Genomic DNA, 13,023 nt, shown 5'->3' with positions numbered 1-13,023 from the left:
AAGCAAGTACATTTGCTTTGACTTGGGTTAGAGTGTTTGATTTTAAGAACTGCTCCTTGAATTATTGACTTGAGTTTCATTTTAAAACATCATAAATGCACCGGGTGGTGGTGGCACACGCCTTTAATCCCAGCATTCAGAAGGCAGGGGCAGGTGGAGCTCTATGAGTTCGAGGCCAGCCTGATCTACAAAAGCTAATTCCAGGACAGGCTCCAAAGCTACAGAGAAACCCTGTCTCAAAAAAAAATGGATTAGAACAGACTTTCCAGCAGTTTCTAAAACAGCTCTAAGCGTGCTCTTGCCATTCTGTACTATGTCTTCTAAAAAGAGATATTCTCAGCATTAACAATTATAAAATCAAAAAACCAGTCAGTTCTGAAAACCACTGAATTTGGTCCACATGGTACAATACAAAAATTATCTTATTTTACATGTGTGTGTGTAGGCACCCACAGAGGCTAAACCAGGGCATCAGATCCCTTGAAGCTGCAGTGAGCAGGCTGTGAGCCGTCCAACATGGGTGCTGAGAACTGAAGACGGGTCTTCCTCAAGAGCAGAAAACACTCTTAACCACTAAGCCATCTCCAGCTGCCCATATCATTAGTATACCATATTGCATTTATTTTTAATAAATGGTAGAATTGGGCCGGTGAGATGATGCAGTGGGTAAACTCACTAGCCATGCAAGTCCCGTGACTTGAGCTTCATGTTCAGAACCAACGTAACAGTGGAAGTAAAGAACTGACACCACCAACTTGTGTTCTGACCTCTACAAATGCCCGGTGACCGGTCACACACTTACTATGCTCACACCCAATAATAATAAGTAAATAAAATTATATGTAAACTAAACAATTGGGTTAATTTACTCATGGCACATTATCAGCAAATGTTTCATCTATGTGTTTATTTTATGTGCTTATAAACATGGTGTCTCATGAAAATTTTCTCAGGCAAGGGGCTAGAGAGCTGGGTACATGGTTAAGATCATGCACGCTCAAGACCTGGCAATACCACTTTTGAGTATGTACCCAAATGTAGTGAGAGCGGCAGGCCACTTCCCGCTGCCCAGCTCTTGGCCGCCTGGCTAGCTTATGCCCCGAAATAACAACAAACAAACTGCATTCATTCAGACACTGCCTGCCTGGCCCATTAGTTTCAGCCTCTTACTCACATCTTGATTAACCCATATCTAATAATCAGTGTAGGACCACGAAGTGGTGCCATACCAGGAAGATTCTAGCATACGTCCATCTTGGGCTGGAGCTTCATGGCTTCTGACCTGGTGGCTGACATCTGTCCCAGAGAGGCGAGGCATGGCGATTTATTAACTTCCCTTCCCAGCATTCTGTTCTGTCTACTCCACCCACCTAAGGACTGGCCAATCAAATGGGCCAGGCAGTTTCTTTATTAGCCAATGAAATCAACTCAAACAGAAGACCCTCCCACATCACCCAAAGGATGCTCAATTATACCACAAGGAATATGCTCAGTTATATTCATAGCAGCATTATTCACAATAGCCAGAACCTGGAAACAACCTAGATGCTCCTCAACTGAAGAATGGATGAAGAAAATGTAGTACATTTGCACAAGGGAGGACTCAGTGCTAAATAATAATGACATCTCGAGATTTGAAGACAAATGGATGGATCTAGAAAAAAAACCATATTGAGTGAGGTAACCCAGACCCAGAAAGACAAATATAACATGTACTCACTCATAAGTGGCTTTTAGTCAATAAGCAAAGAAAAACCCAGAGAACCCTAAGAGAGGCATACAGGGATCTACATAGGAAGGAGAAAAAGACAAGATTTCCTGAGTAAATTGGGATCATGGGTGTCATGGGAGAAACTATAAGGGGAGAGGGGAGGAAGGATGGGGAACTGACAATAAAACAATTTTTCAAAAAGATCATGACATGTTCTTCCAGAGAACCACAGTTTGGTGCTTGGCATCCAGACCAGGTGAATTTTAACCACCTATGATTCCAGCTTCTCTGGCTCCATGAACCTGCACATCCCCCACTACAGATACACACAGTTAAAAATAACAAAAGTTTAAGAAAACTTGGAGGTAGAGAGATGGCTCAGGAGTTAGAACACTGGCTGCTCTTTCATAGGACCTGGGTTCAGTTTCCAGAACTGACATGGTAGCTCCAAACAGTTTGTAACTCCAACCCTGGGAGATCCAATGCTCCCTCAGGCATCTGGGGATGCATAGGGAGCTCAAAACCCCCTACAACTCCACTTCCTGAGCTTCATCGCCCCCTCTGGCATCTGGGGACACTGCATGCATGTGATGCACATACCTATATCCAGGCAAACACCCATCACATAAGATATAAATAAAACTAGACAAAAAATCTTAGGCAAAAATAATCACTAATGGAAAAATTTTCAGATGACATTGAAAAAAAATACCTGGTTTAAGGCAGGCAGTAGTGACACACGCCTTTGATCCCAGCACTCTGGAGGATTTCCGTGTTTGAGACCAGTCTGAGCTACAGAGCAAGTTCCAGGACAGCCAGGACTACACACACACACACACACACACACACACACACCACAAAATCTCTGTCTCTAAAGGAAAGTGGAGAGAAGAAGAGGAAGAAGAAGGAGGAGGAAGAGGAGGAAGGTCTGGTTTTTGTATACTTCTAGATGATGTTACCTTCAACTTCTAACATCCACCGTGACCATTACTAGAAGGAATCAAAGTCAACACATCTTGTGGCACTCCTGCACATTTACATAGTGCTGTGTGGTCGGCGTACAATGTACCATCCCTTTGGCTTATGTGCAACTTAGAAAAGCTTTCCGTTATTTTAAGTCATGCCACTAATGATCACGGCTGTCAGCACTGAGTGAAGCTCTCTCTCGTAAAGAACTGAGTGCTTATGGATCCTCAGTTATGATTAATAATTTTCACATAAAATTATTATTGTTAAGACATCAAGGCTCATTAGTAGTTATCAATTATAATGGCATGCTTTTTTATAGTGCCATAGCCCTGATAACTGGAGCACAAAAATAAATAAACAGTTCTGGACTGCTATTTAAAATAAATTTATTACTTTTTACATTTTATTTTTTTAAAAAATAATTCCATCAATAGTTTAAAATACAGTGGTATTTTATGGATGGTAAATATGGATGATAAAAAAATGTCCTTGTTTCTGTGGTTAAATGCAAAAACTAGAAAAAACTTCACTAACTATTAGAATTCGCAGCAATCCATTGAGAGATGTGCTTCTGCCTTGTGTCAGATGCTAAGGGCTGCCACACTAGGTCATGGGAGATGTGGCTCATTGGCAAGCACCTCCAGGCATGTGCAAAGTCCCACATTTAATTCCCAGTAGAAGGAGAAAGAAAAAGCAGCATAAGAGACCACTGAACAGTTCCCACCGACTGAATAGCAGATTGTGGTGAGCCGGCCATTTCTCTAAGAAGCTGAACAAGCGTCAACAACCTGCTTTGAGTCACTAGTAAATTCTCACTGTGACTCCTTTCATAAGCTTGCCAGTGTGACTTCTTCCATCGTCTAAGTGCTGTGTTACCCGGCACTGGAGGGGCTGTGGTAGGCGCGGCTGCCTCCTGGTGTGCTGTAAGATCTGAGAGTGAGAAGCTTTTATATGGTGCCTGTAACGTCACTGATAGAACAGAGTATTTCCAGCACTTATCAGTGGGTATGATTGGAGGTGTATTCTCATTACACTGTCTGTTTAAAAAGAGTCTAAAAGTCATGTAGGGAAAAGAAACAAGAAAAGAATTTTGTGGCAAAAGGAAGAACGTGTTATTCTATGCACCGTGTTCAACGTTTAACCATGCATGGCATGGTAATATATCTATTATATCTATTATTAGTCTATTATTATACAGGCACAGCACTGTGGCTGAGAGCTTTATATTCTGATCCTCCGGCAGAGAAAGAGAAACTGCGCCTAGCCTTGGCTTTTAAGACCTCAAAGCCCACCCACTGAGACACAGCTTCTCTGTCAAGGACACACCTCCTAATCCTCCCCAAACAGTTCAGCTGGGCCTAAGCGAGCAAACATGTAAAACCTAGGCAGGCGACTGTCATCCAAGCTACCACAGGCAATAAGGCAACAAGCCCAAAAGCTGGAGGGGAAAACTGTCTGCCCCACTACAGGGCCGGCCAAGGCCGTTCCCCTCAATGTCTTTTGTTTTCTTATCTCAAAAGCCTTCTTCCCAAGCTTGAATCAGCCCAGCATGGGAAAGGGATGGCTTAGGTGACTGTAGTGGTTTGCTAGAAAATGGCCCTGGTAGAGGGTGGCGCTGTTAGGAGGTGTGGCTTTGTTGGAGTGGGTGTGGCTCTGTTAGCGGAAGTGGGGGCCAGTTTTGAGGCCTCCTATGATCAAGCTGTGCAAAGTGTGAGATGCAGTGACTTTCTGGTGGCTGAGGATGGAAATGTAGAACTCTCAGCTCCGCCTCCAGCGCTGTGTCTGCCTGCGCGCTGCCGTGCTTCCCACCAGGATGAGAACGGACTGGATCTGGAACGGCCAGCTTGTCCCAATGAAATGTCTCCTTTCTGAGAGTTGCTGTGGGCGTGGTGTCTCCTCACAGCAACAGAACCCTAATTCAGTCTCCGACATCACACATGTCTCTGGTGGGGTGCCCACAGCTCCTTCCTCTCCTCTCATTGGTGAACTACATGTTTCATGTCGGCCTCGAGTGAATTCTCAAATAAAACGCAATTCTTCATTTAGAAAAGAGAAAAATAACAAAAATGCCAACAATTATTCCATTCAGATGTGGTCTGACTTTTAGATCAAGGAGATGAGCCACTTTAAAATGCCGTTCTTCTGATCCAGCCTTGGTCCAGGAGGCTTCTCCCTGGAAACAAACGCATCCTTCGTTTGTTTAATGTTGACTCTGAGGACCCGCACAAGAGGGGTGGAGTTGACATTTGTATTTTAGAAGCTGTCGCACTGGAGAATGAACCACGTCCAAAATTCCCATGTGTATGTGTGCGTGTGTGTGTGTGTGTGTGTGTGTGTGTGTGTGTGTGTGTGTGTGGGGGGTGAGTGTGTATGTGAGGGGTGTACATGTGTGTGTGTGTGTGTGTGTGTTGTACACACCAGTGCTTGCACCTGAGGAGGCCACAGCAACTGCATCCCCTGGAATTGAGAGTTACTGACACAGTTGCTGGAAACTGTCCTCTTGACAGCTGAGTGAGCGCTGTGATCCTTGCACTCACTTGCTGCAGATAGGCTGTCACTGCTGTGCGCCCTTGCTGGCTTTCCCTAGAGCCCACTGCAGGGGGAATGGACTGTTCACTATACTGTAGGAGGAATGCACTGTTCACTGTTCACTATACTGCAGGGAGGAATGCACTGTTCACTATACTGCAGGGGAATACACTGTTCACTATACTGCAGGGAGGAATGCACTGTTCACTATACTGCAGGGGGGAATGCGCCATTCGCTATACTGCAGGGAGGAATGCACCGTTCACTATACTACAGGGGGAATGCGCTGTTCACTATACTGCAGGGGGAATGCACCGTTCACTATACTGCAGGGGGAATGCACCGTTCACTATACTGCAGGGGGAATGCACCGTTCACTATACTGCAGGGAAAAATCACTTTTTAAAAAATGAACCAGGCATTAAGAAAGGGGACGTCTGGAGTCCTTTTAAAATAATTTTCAGTTTATAAAACCATATTTTTCTTGTTTGAACCACATTACCACCCAGGCGGAGTTGCCGTGGCAGTTTAATGATATTTAATGATAATCATCTTTCAATTTGGAGTTGTTCAGAGAGACAGCATATACCTAAGGACTTTTGCATTTCTTCTCTAATTACTTACGCAAATACAGAATGCAATCAAACCACAGAAATGTCCCAGCTTCCTCGCCATGGGTCTGAGTCAGATAAACAAGGAGTCAGAAGTCATAATTTGCATCTGGCTGAGGAGATTTCGTTGTTCATCTATGTACTGACCTCAGCTTATCCTTTTTACTAATCCTCCTTAAATCGAACTATCATTTACTTACCGTAAATTTATGTTCTCATTCTCCCATGAAAAAGGAAAGAAACATTTTTCCGAAATAGAGAAATTTAAGAGCAAGCTTTGACCTCTGTTCAGCTACATCAGTTACCCTCCAACGCAACGATTAAGCACACTTGTGCAAGGACTAAGTTTCTCCCAGAAACTATGCAGAATCAACTGTTACCAACCACGAAATGGTTTTTCTTGCAGCTCTAATGAGCTTCAAATGTTACTTTTACTTTATTTGGGGAAGAACCGAAGAAGAAAGGCGATTCAGTGCTGCTCTCAGTGAAGTTAATGGTCTTGTTTAAAGTAGACGACGATGATGACAGAGTCAAGCTATAAACAGGCCTGGGTACGGATCCAACTTGTAGTTAGAAGATGTCTGGAGAAGGAGCCCATAAAAAGATAAAGCTCATTTAACGACTCTTCCAGAGCAATGTATAATTAGATTCCTGGAAAAGCTGCAGGGATCCATCAGGAAGGTAGCTTTTCTTTTGTACGCCCTTCACTTCAGACGCGATGCCTGCTCGGCTCAGGGCCCCCCACCGCTCACCGTCTCACCATGAATCCTAACTCCACCAGCCTAAGGTGGGGTCTGAAGTGCGTGCCTTACTCTTGGGTTCAGTGTCTCCTGTCCTGATCGTGATATCCCCTTGCCGTGTAGAAAGCGTGAAGGCACAGAAGTAGCTGAGCCAGAGACGGGATGTGGACGGAGTCCCAGGCTGGCTAGGGCACCTCAGGATCTCGTCTCGGGTCTGCTCCCGCCGCACGCAGTTCATCATCCTTTATCTCGGCCTCCTGTCAGGATCAAGCAGCTGCTCAGTTTTGCTAACTGCTTTTCTCTTTGATAACCAGTTCTACCCTCAAACTCAGCCGTTTAAAATCGCCATTTTATCAGATCTTACCATGTTTTGCAGGAATTTGGACACTTCTGCTCCTTGTCACCTCAGCTGGGGTCACGGTGGTTTGCAGCTGGCACTGAGCTTGTCTCAGGTCCACAACCACTTGTCTGACCCCTTGGCGGGGACAATTGGGGCCTCCCAGCCTTCTGCCATGGCAGGACCGTGGTGCCAGTGACCAGAGGCCCAATCCTGGAACAGGCTGGCTTGACTCAGAAGCAGCTACAGAAGTGTCCACATCTGCATCTCCCATTCACTGGCTCATGTGGTTTCTTGTGAAAATTCTCTCTGACAGGATTCTCCCTCCAGCCCTCTGTATGGCAGTTTGTCCTTCATGTGAGGATATAAATCAGAGTAACCACCACAAATGACAGCTTGCTCTCAATTAGACAGACAGGAGCAAAGGTGGATGTACCCATTACCGAAGCAGCGAAACTGAGGAAAACCCAGTATGTTCCAGTGTGAGCAAGCTGTTGTCAACAGGCACTTACTAGACAAGCTTTTTCCACCACATGAGCCAGCATGCTGAAGCACAGCCGTCATCCAGGTGCTTGGGAAACCGAGGCAGGAGGATTGCAGACACTGGAGCGAGCTACACAGTGAGGTCCAGGCCCGGCTGTACTGCACAGGGAGACTTTATCCCCAGAACAAGTGTGTTTGAGCTGTCTTCCGTTTGCCTTGATTTAGCGATGCTACTCCTAATAATTCATTTAGGAAAGTTACAATGAGGAAAAAATATGTGTACAAATGTGTCTTCACCCCTGTGACACACTAGACGTGACACACAAAAGGCTGACAGAAATGGGAACAATACCGTTTCACCGTGTGCAGCCGTTAAAACTGATAAATGCCATGTGCCTATGGGAAAGAGTTTTTTCATATAAACAGGGCAAAAATACAGTTATAACTGATTCAAACTATGCTTATAGTAATAGCAATGGCCAGGCAGTGGTGGCACATACCTTTATTCCTAGCACTCGGGAGGCAGAGGCAGCCAGATCTAAGGAAGATCTCTGTGAGTTTGAGGCCAGCCTGGTCTACATAGAGAGTTCGAGGCCAGTGTTCTACACAGAGAGTTCCAGAACTGTCAGGGCTACACTGAGAGCCCCATCTTGAAAAAAAATAATAAGAAAGAAAGAACTGCCTTTGGCCTTTTAAACGTTTTAAACTTGACGTATAGGCATACGCCAACTATGACAAACAACTTCACCTACGTAAAAGATGGTCTACCCTTTTATTGTGACATGCCACATGTCAGGGCGTCAGCAGACACGCCCCGGCCCAGGCTCCCCATTCCCTGGAGACTGCATGGGTGTGGCCACATCCACCCTTGCCTTTCCAGTTCTTAGGGTTCCCATCTTGAATACAAAGGCAAAAGAGAGGGGCCCGGAGGTCTGTCCTTGTTTTGAAATGATTTGATTCTATGCTTTAAAAGAAAAGGAGAAAGGATTAGCTTTTGTATATGTTACCTAATCCGGGACTAGCCTGAGAAGCAGCAAAGTGTTCGTAGCATAAAGTGCTTTGTGCAATAAAGTAAAACAGCGCGTGGTACAGGGGAAGGACACAGGGAGGACGGGAGAAGACACTTGACTCAGCAGGTATCTGTCCGGTACCTGTCGCTTCCTAAGGGCAACGCTCAAAGTGCCCTGTATGGCAACGGTTTTCTAGATGGAGGGCTGGCTCAGACAATCAACAAATACATAAAGAAGAAACCTTTGGCTTGTCCCATAGTGGTAAGCACTATGGGAAAACAGACACATGTAAATGGAACAGGAAGAGGGCTCCGAAGTTTGAAGTAAGGGTCTGGTGAGCCCCAGCTCAACAGATCTGGTCCCAGCACCTGGGACAGTAATGTAGGAAGCCACAAATCCAAGTCCAGCTGTGGCTAAATAGTTTGTTTCAGGCAAGTCTTGGATGCAGAGTGAAACCTAAATTTAAATTTTTAAAAAATGTTTTTAAGATACAACTAGATTTCTGGCAGTGGTGGCACACACCTTTAATCCCAGCACACAGGAGGCAGAGGCAGGTGGATCTCTGTGAGTTCTAGGTCAGCCTGGTCTACAAGAGCTAGTTCCAGGATAGCTAGGACTGTTCCACAGAGAAACCCTGTCTCAAAAACAAACAAACAAAAAAAAAAAGCCACGACTGAGTAAAGAGCTGAAGGGAGAGAGCAAGCAGATGTGCGGGTGCCTCGTGGGTGTCCCTGAAAGGAGAACAGTCGAGGCAGGTGGGAACAAAGCATGCCCTACTTATTGCTGTGTCCAAGGAAGGCTGTGGCAGGCAAGACAGGTACAGACACCAGTTAGGAAGCTATCTAAACAATTTAGGCAGCATGATGACAGGTGAGAAGAAGAAAGTGAGCACTCTTTTTTGTGGGTTTTTGTTTTAGTTTTGTTTTGGGGTATTGGTTTTTGGGGGGGTTGGTTTTTATTTGTTGTTTGTTTATTGAGACAAAGTCTCTCTGTGTAAGCCTGGCCCTCCTGGAACTTGATATGTAGGCCAGGCTGATCTCGGACTCACAGTGATCCTCCTACCTCTGCCTCTGCCTCCTGAGTGCTGGGATTAAAGTGTGTTGCACCAAGCTATAAGATGAGGAGAGAAGCTCAGGTTTGGGAACAAGGTGGTAAGAAGTGGTCAAGGGGGTGCTTTGGGATGTTCGGGTGCTCACTAGACGCCCAGTAGAACTCTCACATTGATAACTACCTGTTCAAATTCACAGTGTGAGGTGGGTTCCAGCCTGGAGCTATAAATTTGGTCCTTATCAACACATTTGGTTTAAATGATGATTCCATAGGATGGAGGTGTTCCAAGGACTGGGGCGTAGCAAAATCCACTGCTAAAGATTTGGGGCCGGAATGGACCCAGCTAAGGAGATGAGGACTGACCCGGGGCGTGTGAGGAAGCCAAGTGATGGAACATCTCACGTGGGAAGCTCAGTCAGTGGTGACAGCAATGGCAGAATATGACGCCTGAAAACACCTTTCACACACACGGTCAACTAAACTAAAAGCTGTTCAGCAGTAAGAAAAGGCTGTGTGTGTGTGTGTGTGTGTGTGTGTGTCTGTGTGTGTCTGTGTACACGCACACACAGACACGTACTACAATAAACTTCTAAGAAAAAAAATCAACATCGGAACATTCAGGGTTTCTTCTTTTCCACAGCCTCCCATGTACATCATCACAGGCTGTTGTTTCTATTTGCTCTATAGTCATTTTTTTTAAATCTCACAAAGATGTTATCAAGATTCATGTGAAAACAAATGGAAAATAATCTAGTTCTTTGTGATATGAGTCAAAAAAAAGGACGAGACTGGTTATGAGTTTTTTGGCGAAGTAGATGCTAAAATTTACTTCTACGCATGTAAAAAAAAATCTATATCAGATTATGGGTGTGTCTATGTGTGTGTCAGTCAGATTTACTCATGATACAGTATGCAATGATGCAGATTTGTAAACATGGCCATCCCGTTGTCTTTCCATCTTCTTCCGGGGATACCAGCTAAGAAACCCAGCTTCTTCTGCTCTTGGGAGGAAGGGTATTTTATTTAAATCACCTCAGCTGGCAGTCTCTGGACACAGACATCCTGTCTCCACTCCAGCTTTTACTGAACGTCAGCCTGCCAGATCAATAAGCCACAAAGAGAGTCAAATAGAATGGGAAATCAAAATAGGCAGCAAACTTTATCGTACTAAAAAGAACCGTGAATTTTAGGATGAGTTTCTGCCATACCACGAGAGGGTTCCCATGCCTGTTCGTATAGCTGCATTTTACCCCGTTCTCAACATGACCTGGCCTTTTCCCAGACGTGCTTATGCACATAAATCTTACTCACCCTGAAAATATCCTGCAAGACATTTCTCCAGCCAAGTGGGCTCCCACATGTGTCCTGTGGTGTCATCATAACATACAGAAGTTTATAGGTTCTAATCTCTAAGCAAATCTCAGAAAGGATTAGGCATTATTAGTCTTAGGAGCTGGGTTTCACAGATAAATACTGTGTAGATTCAGTGAGATGGCGAACTAAATATAAATGGCGAAAACCTCATTTTGGTGAAGTTGGGGGACTTGTACACTGCCTTGACTCATTGATTAATCTCCATCAGTCAACCTCAGGTCCTGCAAACCCAGGTGCATCTGTCTCCGAGGCTTTGGTTTGTTTTACAGCCTTCTGCACTATTCAATGAATGCTATAAAAATAAAGTGTTTATTTTCCATTACAGCAGGAGGGAAAATGTCAAGAATGAGACCACAAAAACACCATGCCATAAAAAAATAAAAATAAAAAACATCATGCTATGTCCCAGGTCTTTTCTTCGTAGTAAGTCTGACAGCAGTTACCATCGGGCCATCAGATCAAGTCAAAGAACAGGGACTTTCCAAGCCAGACATTTAAAGGTGGTTGCTATCATAAAAAAAAATTAAATAGCCAGGCACAGTGGCACACATCTATAATCCCAGCACTAGGGAAGTAGAGGCAAGAGGGTCAGGAGTTCAAGGTCATCCTAGGAAATGTTGTGAATTCTACATCTTGGGCTACATGAGAGACTGTCTCAATTCATACAGACACCAAAATATTGAAATAAAAATTGAAATAAGCATGATTTCCTTTTTAATTATTTATTTTTATCTTATGTGCATGGGTGTGTTGGCTCCCCTGAAACTGGAGTCACAGATAGCTGTGAGCTGCCATGTGGGTGCTGGGAATGGAATCTGTGTCCTCTGGAAGAGCAGTCAGTGCTCTTAACTACTGAGCCATCTCTCCAGCCCCAGTTAGCATGATTTATTAATATCAGAGCATTATTTATATTTTATTTCTTATTTATTTACCCTTATGTTCTATCATCTGTATGAACTATTATTTTCTCTAAGGTTGTTAGTCTGAAGGTTAGGAATGAAGGGTTTGTAACTCGGTTTCATAGTCCCTGGTACAGAGCTAAAATGTGAGATACTTAACAATTGTTTAGTACTTGCAAAAATGGCATTTGTTGAGCCTGCTGCCTGGTAAAGCCCACTCTAATAATATCTTGAAGACAAAGAAAGGGAGGAACTATGAAATCTGTGTGGTGATGATTCACTCAAGAATCACACACTTCATTAATAATCTTTCAAGTTTTGTCAATAAAGAAAAGCCGAAAGCATCGGCCCATGTCTTTAAGCCCAGCACTCAGGAGTCTGAGGCAGGCAGATCTCTGTGAGTTCAAGGACAACCTGGTCTACAAAGTGAGTTCCAGGATAGCTTGGAACTGTCTGGAATATGCATTACGTGTGTGCGTGCGTGCGTGCGTGCGTGCGTGCGTGCGTGCGTGCGTGTGTGTGTGTGTGTGTGTGTGTGCATATTACTATAGAAAGCCCTCAAAGGTTTCACTGCCCTGTTCTCCTCCTGATCCTCAGCGTACAGCTCACGGGCACACCTACAGGCTGCCGTGTCTTTCTAAGTATGCCAAGGTTTTCTTTTCACTTTTGCCATTATTTACTTATCGCTTTATTGACAATTTCGCACTTATATGCAATGTATTATGATGATATGCAACCCGATTACCCTCTCTTGTCTCCTCTCTCGGAGCCCCTTCTTCTCGACTAGTCCTGTCTCCCACCTGCCCCTCAGTTTAACTAGGTTACTTACGAGCATGGGTAGATGGTTATTTTACTGGAACATAAACAACTTGCCAGCGGCCACACTACTGAAGAAAAAGACACTGCCTCCCACTACTCCCATTAATGCCAATGACAGTTACTCAGGAAGGCGGCGGGCGCCAGCCCCACCATGCTGGACTGCCCAAGAGCCCAGTCCTGTGAAAGCCTCATGCAGGAGTCCCATCGCTGCTACCTGCTCATGATGACCGCATCCGCGTCATATCCAGATGACCATTTCATAGCCCTCTTTAATCTCCATTCTTTATAGATTTCTGATTCAGGCCCGCCGTGATGGCTAAACTGCTTTTTGCTTTGTTTTGTTTTATTTCACATCGAGGCTCAAAGAAAATTCCCCGAAAGCCAATGGTGTTTTTCTGCCAAGGGGAGGCACCTTCCAGTTAAAATTAGTTAAAACTATACTAACTTGCTTTACCACCCTTCCTTCCCCCTCCCCCTTCCTCTTCCCCTCC

At 44.6% G+C, this 13,023-nt stretch overlaps 1 protein-coding gene across 1 annotated transcript in view; it reads left to right on the top strand.

The window, feature by feature from the left end:
- The window catches only part of Ednra (endothelin receptor type A), a 66,307-nt gene that overhangs the window by 40,017 nt on the left and 13,267 nt on the right, over positions 1 to 13,023 (top strand). The window lies entirely within an intron of this gene.

Source organism: Arvicola amphibius, chromosome 15, assembly GCF_903992535.2.
Source record: "Arvicola amphibius chromosome 15, mArvAmp1.2, whole genome shotgun sequence".
NCBI lineage: Eukaryota > Metazoa > Chordata > Mammalia > Rodentia > Cricetidae > Arvicola > Arvicola amphibius.
The sequence above is the reverse complement of the archived record's forward strand: the minus strand, read 5'-3'. Positions and strand labels throughout refer to the sequence as shown.